This window comes from Protopterus annectens, chromosome 4.part0 (assembly GCF_019279795.1).
Source record: "Protopterus annectens isolate FY-2018-M chromosome 4.part0, PAN1.0, whole genome shotgun sequence".
Taxonomy (NCBI): Eukaryota; Metazoa; Chordata; order Ceratodontiformes; family Protopteridae; genus Protopterus; species Protopterus annectens.
The window spans coordinates 1,824,185,330-1,824,201,014 of record NC_056733.1 but is presented as its reverse complement, the minus strand read 5'-3'; positions in this window follow the sequence as shown (position 1 = coordinate 1,824,201,014).

Sequence of the window (15,685 nt, the reverse complement as noted above, 5' to 3'; positions counted from 1 at the left end):
CAGATCCAAAGGCCTCAAAGCAGAAGCTCTGGATCCATGAGAGTCATGGATCTTAGGATCCAAAGGCATTGGATCCGACAGACTTGAGGCTGGGGTTGGATCAGAGGTACTAGGATCTGACAGCCTCATCTTTTTGGCAGAAAATGACCCCGGATTCGGGGGGGGTTCCTTTTGTGCTGTCAGGGTCCAGATTTGGCAGGGGACCGAGCCAAGGGACCCCTCCCTTGAGCCAACCCTTTCAAAAGGAGCTTGTTTTGGCACTCGACCAAAGCCCAGGGGTTGAATGCAGCACAAATGTCTCATTTAACCTCCAAGTGGTCAGCACCCAAACAATAAAGGCACTCCCCGTGCGAATCGGAAACAGGTTTCTTCCAACCGCACGTGGAGCACTATTTAAAACTGAATGGCTTGTCAGACACATTGGGAAAAAAATAGATCAAACCTAAGGGACAAGCTAACTCATGACTGGACAGTCAAGCAGAGGTCAGCACCAGAAAAAACTCAGCCAAAAAACTACTACACTAAACACAAACAAAACTACTAAAAAAAAAAAAAAAAAAAAAAAAAAAAAAACTAACAACTATCAACTACTGCTAGAAAACGGTGCCGAAACAGAACAACCCAACAAGAGTTACAAAATGGGAGGTGGGGGATTAAACTACCGAGACAGAAAAGACTAAGAATAACTAACTAAACATCCAGAAAAATCCAATAAAGAAGAAAAAAATTGAAAAATAAGCAACTTGGCCAACAACAGGAGCCGAGCCAAAGAAACCTACATCTGCAGCTGATCGTGGCAAACGGGATCAGAGGGGTTAAAGGGCAGCAAGGGATCATGGGAGTGGGAGAAGCATTAGCCTAGAAGCTGTCTGTAAAGTCGCCGGCTCGGATCCAATGTCAGACCCAAGAGTAAGGAATAGGGACATGGATATCATCACATCCTATAATTCAAAGTGGAAAAGGATGATGATGAAACGGGGGAGAAGCTCAAGTAACAAGGAGAGACTGGGATTCTGTATACAGATCCTTTAATATAATAACAATAATCATACAGAATATTATATTCATAAAGTAGTAGAAAGTATTCCAAGAAATAATCCAACACAGGAATGGAGAAAGGAGATTCTGCTGATAGGGATGACTGCAATTAGGGACAACTGCAATTAGGGACAGAGACAATAAGGAAGAGGGGGATAGAATTTATTGGAAAAAAATGGCAAAAGAGCCAAGGTATTGGGAGCAGATAATCAAAGATGGAAAGCTAAAAGAATGGGAAAAGGCCAAGAATTTATTTGGACTGCAGGCTACAGATTGCCTTCCCTTTCAAGGACTGATATCAGGGTATAGGCACAGAGAAAGAAATGGGAATCCTAAGCGAAAGACCAGCACTGGTAGAGTTTTTAGTAGAATCTAGAACAGAAGCAGCTATTAAAAAAGTCATTAGTACAGCATACAAAATATTGCATGATAACTATAACATTCAATGACAGAAGGTTAGATACGATTGGGAAGACCAACTGGATTAGCAATTCACAAAGAATGGGGGGATATATGTATGTCTCCCAAATGAGCAACAAAGTCTAGAAGATTTAGGATCTTTGCTTGGAATTGTTTAGATAGGTATTTTTATACCCCAAGTAGACTCCAAACATATAGCACATAATGGAAGTGTGATGGAAAAGAAAAAGGTAATCGGGAACATATTTTCGGTGAGTGTAATGAGTTGGCAGACTTTAAAGATTCTCTGCAGATTGATCCATCAGAGATATTGGGTGGGCAAACTGGCGTAACTATGGAAATTATTTTTTTGAGCTATGATACAGAATCTGAATTGTCTACACACGGTAATGCCGGCCTTGCAGAGTCTAATTATGATGGCTGCCAAAAAAATTACTAGAAAATGGAAATCATAGTCTAAAAGTACAGTTGTGTAAACTTACCATAAATGTAGATGTTCGAGTGTATTCACTGTAGCAGTCATTACATTTGGATAATCTGCTGGCAGGTTGTAGCTCAGTCAGCCTGAACATCAAAGTCTTGGGTCCTGCATCGGTTGCCGTCAGGTCTTCAGGGGTATAAAAAGTACAGTTTTGTACCTACCATAAATGTAGATGTTCGAGTTTTCACCCTGCTGCAGTCATCACACTTGGGTTATCCTGCCGTCAGGCAGTCCCGCAGTCGGCCTGAGTTCTAAAGTCTTGGTTCAACGTCTGTTGCTGTCACTTCTTCCCTGACGTCAGTGCGCCAGGGGTATACAAGAGGCATCCAACGCCATTTTCTTCAATTTTTCTTGCCCCAGATGTCAGGTGCCCCCAATAGGTATGCTATATATATATTGCTATATAAAAAAGTACATATAAAAATAAAACAATACCTTCAGGCAAAAGCAAATACACCACAGAGGTTGTACAGGATAGAATGGTATAGATAAGTCCAGCTAGTTCAGACAGAATGGAGGCAGGGTAACCTGGACTGCAGCAGGGTAAACACTCGAACATCTACACTTATGGTAAGCACAAAACTGTACTATGTTCATCGTGTTTCCCTGCTGCAGTCATCACACTTGGGTTGAATCCCAAAGCTAAGGATGGGTGGTGGAGTTAAACAGGGTTAGAGGAAGCTAGTAGGCCCTGCAAAACTGCAGTGGCAAAACCAGCTCTAGTCTTAGAATATAGAGGTAAGTGATAGTGTTTGGTGAAGGTGTGCACTGAACTCCAAGTTGCAGCTTCCAGAATATCCTTGGTTGGCACCCCCCTGAGAATGGCTGCTGATGTAGCTGTAGCCCTGGTGGAGTGGGACCTAATGTTTGCATACGTTTCTGCTACACGCACCATGGGAAACCGGTACCTGCTATGTCCTATCCATTTTGAAATGGTCTGTTTTGAGATAGCTTTTCCTTGTGATCCTGTAGCATGGGCTACAAAGAGCTGGTCAGATTTTCTGAAAGCCTTAGTTTTATCCAAGTAGTATCGTAATTGCCTGTGAAAATCCAAAGAGTGCAGGAGTCTTTCTCCTTTGTTATGGGGATTTGGGGAAAAAGGTGGGCAAATGAATGGTTTGGTTTAGGGCCACACTGGAGACCACCTTTGGCATAAAGGAAGGGTTAGTTCGTAGAGAGACTCTTGTCTTGATAAAAAATGAAGAAGGGCTCCACTGCCATTAGTGCCTGTAGCTCTGAGACTCTTCTAGCTGAAGTTATTGCTAGTAGCAGGGCAGTTTTCCATGAAAGAAATTTTAAATCAGCTGAAAAAGCTGCTTCAAAGGGTGGCGGTATAAGCTTTTCCAGAACAAAGTTGAGATCCCAAGTAGGTGCTGGTGCTCTCCTGGGCAGTCTTATGTTCTTAGCCCCTCTGAGGTACTGTCTTAGGAGTGGATGTGAAAATAAAGGAGGATCCATGTTGTAATGAGCTGAAATTGCTAAGGCGTGGATCTTAATAGATGAAAAAGAAAGTCCTTCGTGTAACATCTCAGTTAAATATTGTAGAATCTGAGGAATGTTTGGATCAAGGGGATTTTGGCATTTAGCCAAACAGCTTTGGATAGAGGTGTTGGTTGGCTGTTTAGGTAATTTGCCATGTAACCAGGTTTAAAGTATTGAGCTGGCTGTGTAGAATCTGATTGTCTCGCTGGGTGAGCAGGTGAGGAATTTGTGGTAAAATCCATGGTGGGCCGTGGGCCATGTTCCTTAGAATTGGATACCAGTGCTGGCGTGGGCAGTCTGGTGCAATGAGTATCATTTGTGGCCTCTCTAATCTGACTTTCAGCAGTACCTTTGCTAGAAGAGGCAGTGGAGGAAAGGCATACACTGTTAATGTTTTCCAACTGAATGAGAGGACGTCCACTTTCCAAGCAAATTTTTGAAGTTGGTAGTTTTGGGGGTTGGCAAACAGATCTATGTCTGGGCATCCCCATTTTTGAGTTATCATTGCAAATACTTGTGGATCTAGTTTCCACTCGTGGGGATCCATGATGTTTATGCTTAGGTCTGCCAATGTGTTTTTCTTTCCTGGCAGGAATTGTGCTTGTAATTGAACTTGGTAAGACAGTGCTGTGTTCCACAAGGTCATTGCTTGCCTGCATAGAGGGTAGGAATGTGTGTCCCCTTGCTTGTTTATGTACCACATTTCTGTGGTATTGTCCATCTTTATTATTAGTTGTCCTGGGTGTAAGAGGTCCTTGAAAGCTCTTAGGGCATTCTGTACTGCTAGCATTTCTTTTTGATTGATATGCAGATGCCTTTGATCTGTAGTCCATTTGCCCTGAATGCACTGTCCTGCCATGTGTGCTCCCCAGGCATAGTCCGATGCATCTGTTGTCATAGTTTGCCTTGCTGTGGGTAATGTGAAAGGCTGACCCTTGAGGTGACATGCCTGTGCCCACCATAGAAGCTCCTGCTGAAGGCAGGGAATGAGTGGTATCATTGTTTCCAAGCTGTGGCTGTGCTGAGTCCATAAGCTTTTCAGGTACCATTGTAATTTCCTCATATGCAGTTTTGCAAATGGTATTAGTAGTATGCAAGATGCCATGAATCCCAAGGTCTGCAAAATTTTTCTTGCAGGGAGTTGGGTCTTTGTTGCCATTCTTTTGAAGTATTGAGTCAGCTGTTGTTGCTTGTCTGGCATGAGATAAGCCATCTGGGCCGTTGTATTCAAGCTGGCACCCAGGAATATTATGTTTTGTGAGGGCACTAGTTTTGATTTCTTTTCGTTTACTGTGTACCCTAGGCAACTTAGAAGGTGTTTGACAAATGCCAGATGCTTTAAAAGAATGTCCTTGCTTTCTGCTTGAATAAGGCAGCCGTCCAGGTATGGGTATATTTGAATTCCTCTTTGTCTGCAGTATACAATTACTGGTGCCAGACATTTTGTGAAGACCCTGGGCGCAGTAGACAAGCCAAAGGGCAGTGCAGAGAATTGATAATGGGTTGAACCTGCAATGAAGCGGAGGTATCTTCTGCAATTTTGTCTGATAGGGACATGCAGGTATGCCCCCTTGAGGTCCAACGTTACTAGCCAAGCATTCTTGCCCAGCATGGGAAGAAGCTGCTGTAGTGTTAGCATCTTGAATTTTGATACTTGTAGATAGGTGTTCAGAATTGAAAGATCCAGAATGGGTCTCCATGCTTTCTCTTTTCTTGGGACTAAAAAGAGTCTTGAGTAAAATCCTTGTCCTTGCTCCTGTATAGGTACCTGTTGAATGGCTCTCATGTCCATGAGAGCTGTAATTTTGTTTTTGTGCCTCTGCCCATTGATTTGGTGGCAGGTTTGGCATTCCTTTTATCCTTGGCAAGGTATGAAAGTGGAATCTGTATCCTTGTGAGACAATGTTTAGGACCCATTTGTCTTTTGTGATGATGTGCCAGTTGTCTGCAAAAAGTGCTAATTTTCCTCCCAAGGGAGCAGCCAAGAGAGATTTGCTTGGTAATTTGAGGACTGAGTCATTGTGTTTGTCTTCTGCTAGCTTGGGGCCTGTCTTCTCCTCCTTTCTGGGTAGCACTACCCCATTGGCGAGGTTTGTAAGGGCCTTGTGACTGACCTCCGCCCCTTGGGTGTCTATATTTGCCCCTCTGTGATCTGTCAGAAGCTGGAAAGGACCAGTTTTTTGTTGGCCAATTTCTGCTGAAACGAGTGGGTTGTACCTGTAAAAAATCCTTGACCGTATGCATAGACTTTGCCTAATCCTCCATTTTCTTTAAAACCTCTTCTGCTTTGACACCAAATAATACATCCTGCTGTAAAGGTGCATCCAATAATTTTGCTTTAACATGATCAGGTAGGGTTTGTTCTTTTAACCAAGCATGTCTACTTATGACAGACCCAGTAACAGCTGCTCTACAGGAAGCTTCCAATGAATCAAATCCACATTGTAAAGTATGTTTGCCCACCTGTTCAGCTGCATGCAACAGATCCTGCATTTCCTTGAATTCAGACTGTTCAGAATGTGTGCTCATTTTTTGTTTTAATTGAGACATTAGGAACTGCTGATATTTCAGCATGTGAAACTGACAATTTAATGCTCTCATAGCCAGAGCAGCTGAGGCGTATATCTTCTTTCCCCATCTATCTAGGGCTCTGGAATCCCTTTCAGAGGGTACAGGATTTTTAGCCATAGAAGCTTCAGCCCCTTTGGGACCCTGGGAAATTGTTTCTGGGTCAGCCACAGGGCTTTTATAAAGGAATTTGTGCGAGTCAGGTACTCTGTAGTACCTGTCTGGTTTAGCTGGAGTAGGAGGTAGAGAGTCTGGATTTAGACTAGACTCCAAGTAAACATCATTCACAATGTCTAAAACTGGAGGGATAGCAAGTGGTCTGTGCTGGGGTAGTAAAAGGAATTCTCGGAGCCTTTTCTTAGAATCAGAATAGTCCTGGCCTTCCTAGTGGAAATGTTCCCTCATGGTATGTAAAGTTTCCCCAAAGGAGTAGTCTTCAGGGGGAGATGCTGAGGGAATAGAGTCTTCAGCATCAGAGTCTTCATAAGGGGGAAAACTGTAATCCTGTTCCTCAGAAGAATCTGAGGAAATTGAAACCTGCTCAGAGGAAGCATAATCCTCCTCCTGTCTTGGTCTTTTATCTGGAGGGGGATGGGAACCCCTGATTAGGGTAATCAAATCTAAGCCATCTTAAGCATCTGTTTCTTAGGCATGGGGCCTTGAACTGTAGACTGATGTACAGTCTTTTTTGGTTTTAATGGAGTTTTAAGCTTAGCATAAGATTTAATGGTGAGTGTAGTCGGTCTGAAGACACCTTCTGCAACCGAAGGTGTTTCTACTGCACCGGGATCTCCTTCTGCTCCGGTGTTGGAAGGACCTAATGAAGATGGCTGCGACGGCCTAGTACACCCCGCTTGAGAATCCGCAGCTGTCTGGGGTTCCAATTCTGCGGCCGTCAGGGACTGCGTAGGCGCCTCACTGAAAAATGGAGAACCGACAGGCCCAGCAGAGGCCTTCAAGTCTGGCTTGTTCCTAGGCTGCCTGTCCTTATCCTTGCGTTTTTTATACCTGCCAGTCGTCGGCTGCTCCGACGGCATGATATAATAAAATTTCCTACCAAAGTAATGTCGTGCAAAGTCAAAACGGCGTTTGATAGTTCGTTTAGTAAACCTAGCACAAAACCAACAACCTGTGATGTCGTGGTCTAGGCCTAGGCAAGGAATACAATAAGAATGGAAGTCCTTATGAGGTATTTGCTTCCCACAAGAAATGCAATTGTTAACTTTTTCTGACATCGGACTGAGGCAAGAAAAGGTTCCCCAATGGGGTACTTAGCTTTATTGAAGACTTCAGACTGAAATTCGATTCGGAAATCTCAGGTGTCGGCCGACCGGCACTTGCGAACTGCTTCTGCTTCGGGCACCGTGCGGCAAGAAAGACTGAAGAAAATGGCCTCGAATGCCTCTTACATACCCCTGGCACATTGATGTCAGGGAAGAAGTGACAGCAACCGACGCCGGACCAAGACTTTGGAACTCAGGCCGACTTGTGGGACCGCCTGACGGCAGGATAACCCAAGTGTGATGACTGCAGCAGGGTAACACGATGAACATCATGCAGCCAACGCCACTTTCTTCAGTTTTTCTTGCCCCAGATGTCAGGTGCTCCCCAAATGGGGAAAAAAATTGTATATACATATATATATATATATATATATATATATATATATATATATATAAACACACATATAAATGCAATTGTAACAACATAAACTTTACCTTCAGCTAAAAGCCAATACACCACAAAGGCTGTAGAATATAGTGAAGAAAAGAGAAGTTCTAGAAAAAAGGGGGATGGCAGGTGGGTAACCCGGACTGCAACAGTGAATACACTCGAACATCTACATTTATGGTAAGTGTACACAACTGTACTATGTTCTTCGTGTTTCACTGTTGCAGTCATTACATTTGGGTAGAATCCAAAAGCTATGGATGGGAGGATGGAGTTAAATAGCATTAGAAGCGGCTATAAGGCCCTGCAGAACTGCAGTGGCAAAGCCTGCCCTGGACATAGAGAAGACAGGTAAATGATAATGCTTTTTAAATGTATGAACAGAACTCCAAGTAGCAGCTTCTAGAATGTCTTTGGTTGGAACTCCTCTGAGAAAAGCTGCTGAGGTAGATGCAGCCCTGGCAGAATGTGACCTGATTTCCTTGGGCACCGGTTTACCATGATTCAAGTAACAGAAACGAATGCAGTGGCTTATCCACTTTGAAATAGTCTGCTTTGAAATAGCCTTCCCCTCTGATCCTGCAGCAAATGCCACCAGTAGTTGCTCAGACTTTCTATTTAAACAGGACCAAATCTCTAAGAATCTTAGTTGTCTGTGTACGTCCAAGGAATGCAGAATCTACTCCCCCTTGTTCTGCGGATTTGGGTAAAAGGTTGGCAGGTGAATAGTTTGGTTAAGAGCCACACTGGATACCACCTTAGGCAAAAAGGAAGGACTGGTCCTGAGGGACACCCTGTCCGGATGAAATGTAATAAAAAGGCTCTACAGCCATGAGGGCATGTAATTCTGAAACCCTTCTTGCTGAAGTGATTGCCAGAAGGAAAGCTGTTTTCCAAGATAAAAAAAATATATATTCACAGTAGCTGCTGGTTCAAAAGGAGGTAGGGTATGCTTTTGTAGCACAAAATTGAGATCCCATGCAAGAGTTGGTAATCTTCTGGGAGGCCTTAAATTTTTGGCCCCTCTAAAATACTATTTTAGCAGAGGATGAGAAAAGATGGGAGGCTCTGTGTTGTAGTGAGCCGAGAAGGCAGAAGCATGGATTTTTACTGATGAAAAAGATAGGCCCTTGTCAAGCACCTCAGTCAAGTATTGTAAAATCTGAGGAATATTTGGCTTTGCTGTGTCCGTTCCTTGTGTTTGGTTCCAAGCACAGAATCTCTTACATTTATCAGCATAAGATTTTCTAGTACTAGGCCTTCTGGCTTCCAAAATGACATCCATCACAGAATTACTGAGAGGTGTGTTTTTTGAATAATTAGATGATCAGCCACGCTGCCAGGTTCAAAGTTTGGAGCTGATTGTGCAGAATTTGATTGCTCTGCTGAGACAGTAGATGAGGTATTTAAGGGAAGTACCAAGGAGGCAGTTGAGCCATATTCCTTAGAATTGGGTACCAGTGCTGGGGAGGCTAGTCCAGGGCAATTAGGATAATTTTTGTTTTTTCCTGTCTGACCTTTAGTAAGACCTTGGGTAGAAGAGGCTGAGGAGGAAAGGCGTAGACTGACAGTTTTTTTTTCCAACTGAAGGATATGGCATCCACTTTCCATGCTGGTCTGTGATAAGACCTTGTGCAGAATTTGTCCAGTTGATAATTTTGTGGAGAGGCAAATAGATCTATGTCTGGACTCCCCCATTTCTCTGTTATCATGCTGAAGACTTGTGGGTCCAGTTTCCACTTGTGAGGGTCCATAATATTTCTGCTTAGATAGTCTGCCAGAGTATTTTGTTTTCCTGGCAGGAATTGAGCTTGAAGACGTACTTGGCAAGTCAGGGCTGTGTCCCACAATACCATGGCTAGTCTGCTAAGGGGATAGGAATGTGTACCCCCCCCCCCTGCTTGTTTATGTACCACATAACCGTGGTATTGTCCGTCTTTATCAATAGTTGTCCTGGATGAAGTAAATCCTTGAAGGCTGTCAGGACATTCTGAACAGCTAACATCTCCTTCTGGTTGATATGTAGATGCATTTGTTTTGGGCTCCATAAACCCTGAATGTATCTCCCCGCCAGGTGGGCTCCCCAAGCATTGTCTGATACATCTATAGTTAGTGTTTGGGAGGCAGGGGGTAGAGTGAAAGGTCATCCCATGTTCTGGTGACATGTCTCTGCCCACCAAAGAAACTCCTGTTGTAGGCAGGGAATGAGAGGAATCATTGTTTCCAGACTGTGACAATGTTGACTCCATATACGTTTTAGATAACCACTGTAGTTTCCTGATATGCAGTCTTGCATATGGAATTAGTAGAATGCAGGATGCCATGAACCCCAAAGCCTGCAGAATTTGTCTTGCAGATAATTGGTTTTTTGTTGCCATCTGTTTGAAGTAAATGGTCAGTTGTCTTTGCTTGTCTGGCGTAAGATAAGAAATCTGGGCAGTTGTATTCAAACTTGCACCCAGGAATGTAATTTTTTGAGAGGGTACCAGTTGTGATTTCTTGTCGTTTAATGTGTACCCTAGGCATGTTAGAAGCCTTTTTACAAACGCCAGATGTTGAAGAAGAATGTCCTTGTTTTCTGCTTGAATGTCCAAGTAAGGATAAATTTGAATGCTTCTTTGTCTGCAAAATTCAATTACTGGTGCCAAGCATTTTGTAAAGACCCTGGGCACAGTAGATAAGCCAAAGGGCAGTGCAGAGAATTGGTAATGCATAAAACCAGTCTTGAAGCGGAGGTATCTTCTGCATGATTCCCTTATTGGGATATGCAGGTATGCCTCTTAAGTCTAGTGTCACTAACCAAGCGTTCTTGCCCAGCATGGGCAGAAGCTGTTGCAAAGTCAGCATTTTGAATTTTGGGATGTCCAAGAATGTGTTCAAAATCGATAAATCCAGTATTGGGCGCCAGGCATTGTCTTTTCTGGGTACCAGGAACAGTCTTGAATAAAGCACTTGACCTTTTTCCCGTTCTGGTACTGGATGAACAGCCCCCATATCCATGAGGGACATAACTTGTTTTTGTGCCTCTGCCCATTGATTTTGTGGCAGATCTGACCAACTGTTTGGAATTGACAAGGTATGGAAATGAAATCTGTACCCCTGGGATACTATGTTTAATACCCATTTGTCCTGGGTTATTAACTGCCAATTTTGAGCATGAAGTGCTAATTTTCCCCCTAAGGGGGCTGCCAAAAGATAAGTGCTTGGTGATGGCAGAGGGAAGTCATTGAGACTGTTTACTGTAGGGTTGTGCTTTGTTTCCTACAGATTTGGAGGTAGAGGCACCCCATTGCTTTGACCTGTAAGAACCCTGTGATTGGTATCTACAGCCTTTTGAGTGCCTGGGTTTGCCTCGTGAGGAAAGGACCAATTTTTTGTAGGCCAGTGTCTACTTAATCTGGGTGGCTGCACTTGTAAGAAATCTTTTACAGTTTGCATAGATTTAGCTTTGTCTTCCATTTTCTTTAAAAGCTCTTCTGCCTTATTACCAAACAGAGCATCATGCTGTAAAGGTGCATCCAACAATTTAGCTTTAACATGATCGGGCAGATTTTGCTCCTTGAGCCAGGCATGCCTTCTAATCACAGATTCAGTAACTGTGGCCCTACAAGAGGCCTCCAAGGAATCAAAACCACATTGCAAAGTATGCATTCCAACCTGTTCTGCTGCATGCAATAATTCCTGTAATTCTTTATTTTCCACACATTCAGAAATCAACATAATTTTCGGTTTCAATAATCCAGTAACATGCTGTTGATACTTAAGCGTATGAAACTGGCAATTTAAGGCCCTAAATGCCAAGGTTGCAGACATATAAACCTTCTTTCCCCATCTATCCAGCGCCCTGGAATCTCTATCAGAGGGGGTAGAATTCTTGGCTGTAGAGGCCTTTACACATTTGGGACCCTGTGAGATAGTTTCAGGGTCAGCAGCAGGATTTTTGAAAAAAAATTTGTGGGAGTCAGGAACCCTGTAATATCTGTCTGGCTTACTAGGAGCCGGAGGAAGGGAATCAGGAGCCATGCTTGATTCCGAAAACACATCAACAGTGTCTAATACAGGAGGTATATCCAAAGGCCTACGCTGAGGAAGGAGGAGGAAATCCCTAAGCCTCTTTTCTGAATCAGAGAAATCCTGACTCTCCCAATGAAAATGTTCCCTTAAAATATGCATGGTTTCTCCAAAAGAATAATCTTCAGGAGGAGATGCAGATGGGATGGATTTTTCTGCATCTGAATCCACATAGGGTGGTATAGAAAATTCCTGATCAGAAGAAAGAGAAACCTGATCTGAATATTCATAATCAGCGTCTTGCCTAGGCCACTTATCAGGAGGGGGCTGGGAATCCCTCATCAAGGTAATTAAGTCTTCAGCCATTCTGATCATCTGTTTTTTAGGCATAGGGGCCTGAGCACGTGGCTCATGAGTCGGTTTTTTAGCCTTAGAAGTTGTTTTTGAAGCTGGCGTCTGTTTTATATAGAAATGTTGAGGCCTGAAAACACCCTCAGAAGCCGGTGCCTGCTCAGTGGCTCCGGACCCATCCGAGGGAGGGACAACCGCGGGTACAATACTTTGAGAATCTCGTGGCATGCCGGACTCCGCATGGGTCTCGGTAGAAGCCTGCGACTCAAAAGTAGCGGGCATCAGGGGCTGCGAAAGCACCTCACTGAGTACCGGCGACTGGCTCAGGAGAAGCTTCGTCGTTGGTTTTGGACCTCGACAGTCTGTCTTTGTCCTTTTCTTTGCATTTTTTGTGAACTCCAGTAGTCGGATTGCTATCCAGACGACATTTTAGGGTAATTAAAATCTGTTTCCAAAATATTTTGAAGCAAAGAGATATCCACGCTTAATAGTGCATTGGTTAAATCTAGCACAAAACTGACAGCAAGGCACATTATGATCTGGGCCTAGGCAAGGAATACAGTACAAATGAAAATCCTTATGAAGTATTTGCTTCCCACAAGTAATGCAATTATTAACTTTTACTGACATCGGTAAGGAGCAAGAAAAAGTTTCCCCAACTGGATACTTAGCTTTAATTGAAGACTTCGGTTCTGAAACTCGAATGTGAAAATTTCACGAGTCGGCCGACTGGCACTTGCGAACTGCTTCTGCTTCGGGCATCGCGCGGCAAGAAAGACTGATGAAAATGGCGTCGGCTGCATGTTTTATACCCCTGATGACCTGCTGTCATGGAAGAGAAGACAGCAACTGATGCAGGACCCAAGACTTTGATATTCAGGCCGACTGAGAGCAACCTGCCAGCAGATTACCCAAATGTAATGACTGCAACAGTGAAACACAAAGAACATCCATCTATACTAGAACTAATGACTACAGTAACAGAGATAAAACAACTGGAATTGGGATCTTTAGAGAAGGGTAGGATCAAATTACATAGAAAAAAATGGGAATTATTGGACCAATAGATATAGAGCAGGGAGGAGGATTTACAGAAGGCAGGATTTGTATGAGATATGTAATGTTTGACTGACAATGATTGGATAGATAAGTGATGTATAATGTTTGCAACAAACTATTTCCCTATGGTTTATGATGTATAATGTTTGCAATTAAAATCATGTCAATATGGTTTGTTTTCATTTATATAAATGTACGACTGCTTACATCATACGTGATAATTTAGAAAGATGTTCCTCATTTAAAAAATCTGTTTGTAGGGTTGTAAAATGTGCCAACTAATTTAGTGACCTAAGAAGCAAAGGTCACAGGGCATAGATACACTTCCCAAATACGTCCAGCAACCTGGACTCCCTGTTAGGGGGATGGACAGAGGCACTCCATTCTGCCAGTTCCTTCCTTTCAAGTGCAGCAACAATCATGGCATCAACAGGGACTCCCTTACTCCAATGCACACAGTCTCTAGGAGGCCAAGAATCTTATCTGGTCTCTTAGAAATTGGCACAAATGTGTCCGGCTCCTTCCACTCCCACTGATAAAACAGCTCTATAGGCTCGTTGGCTGGAAGTCACAAAGGAGGTAGACGGACCAGACCCAAAAGCCTCCAGAAACACCAATTCCTCTTGGAAGGGAGGTAACAGAAAACCAAAACAACCTCTTTGCTTAAGAAAGAGATGTAATTAGGTGGTGATCTGGGGGATCCCTCCTCCTCATCAAAACCAGTGTCTTCAGTGAGAGATTCCTGCAGGGAGTGCCTCCTCTTGCATGTTCTCTTATGAGGGGCTTCCCTAATGGGATGTTCTGGGGAAGTATCTTAAGAGATACCCTCCTAATGGCCTGGCTGAAGGCTTGCTCGGGTTGGCTGTCCCAGTGGAACAGATGATAGTGGCGCATGACACAGAACAGAATGAGGCAAAGTTGTCTGATCCAATGGAGGCAAGGATGTGCGTTTTCTAGACATACAGAAGACGTTCTCCACCACCTCGAAAGCAGATCACCTAGAGACAAATAAGTCAATGGATCTGAAACTGAACTCTCTCAGATTGTCGGCCCCTGCAGCCCCATCAGCACTCTACCCATGGCACGAGTCAGGCAGAGCTATCTAGGGCAGATGCTCCAAGGGGAAAGATGGTGCCAAAACAGTCACTCAAAGGCCCCAGACCTGGCTCAACACCAGTCAACTCAGAAAAATCATTGGAGTCAAAGAAGCAATCTTTGGATCCGAAGACAACTCCCCCAAGGATTTTGGATCCAATGGCTCCAAAACAGGACAGATCGAACAAGGAGAAATCAAAGAAGAAGTGGTTTGTGGTTGGTTCTCAGGCTCAGAGGGGGTAGAAGTAGAAAGGACTCCCACCTTTATCTGTGTTCTGAGAAACTTCATCCTGTCCACATCTGCTTCAGAAAGGCTTCTGAAGGACCGAAGAGAGGAGTTAGTGGAAAGGAGGTCTAGAATGCCTTCTGGGCGATTACTCAAGAAATCGAGTTGAGCCTAGATGGAATAGTCTCACATGATAATGGAGGAATATGAATCTGAGGAGATTTTGCAGTCCAAGAAGTCGGATCCAGTAGTGAAGACTGCAGCTTTTTTAAGACCTTAACAGGTGGCTCTATGGAAAGAGCAGAGGTCAAAGTTGGATGGTCAGGGGGTCTTCTGTAAATCTCTGTATCCTGAGATTGAGGGCCATCCTTTTGTTTATCAGGCTTCTTAGGGATTTGAGCCCCAGCAAAGTACAGTTGTGTACACTTACCATAAATTTAGATGTTTGAGTGTATTCACTGTTGCGGTCATCACATTTGGGTTATCTGCTTGCAGTAGCCCTCAGTCGGCCTGATTAACAAAGTCTTGGTTCCTGCGTTGGTTGCTGTCCCATCTTCCATGACATCAGATAGACAGGGGTATAAAGCATGCAGCAGACGCCATTACATCAGTTTTTCTTGCCCCAGATGTCAGGTGCCCCCATAATGGGAAGCAATTATCTATACATAAGGTTACACCTCCAAAAAAAAAAGCAAATACACCAAAAAGCTTTAAACATAGTAAGTAAGAATAGATGCATAGCCAACTGAAGTCAGGGGGCTGGAGGGAGGGTAACTAGGACTGCAACAGTGAATACACTTGAGTATCTATATTTATGGTAAGTGTACACAACTGTACTATGTTCTTCGTGTTTCACTGTTGCAGTCATCACATTTGGGTAGATTCCCAAAGCTAAGGATGGGAGGAGGAAATTGCATAGCATTAGGACCAGCTATAAGGCCCTGCAAGACTGCAGTAGCAAAGCCAGCCCTGGATTTAGAGAAAATTGGCAAATGGTAATGCTTGGAGAAGGTATGTACAGAACTCCAGGTAGCAGCTTCTAGGATGTCCCTGGTAGGGACACCTCTGAGAAAGGCTGTAGAGGTAGATGCAGCTCTGGTAGAATGTTGTCTAATCCCCTGTGGGGTAGGCTTTCCATGGTGCTTATAGCATAAATGAATGCAATGGCCTATCCACTTAGAAATGGTTTGCTTTGAAATGGCCTTCCCCTCTGCCCATGCAGCAAATGCAACCAGCAGTTGTTCAGATTTCCTGAGAGTTTTAGTCCTGTCCAAATAAAATCT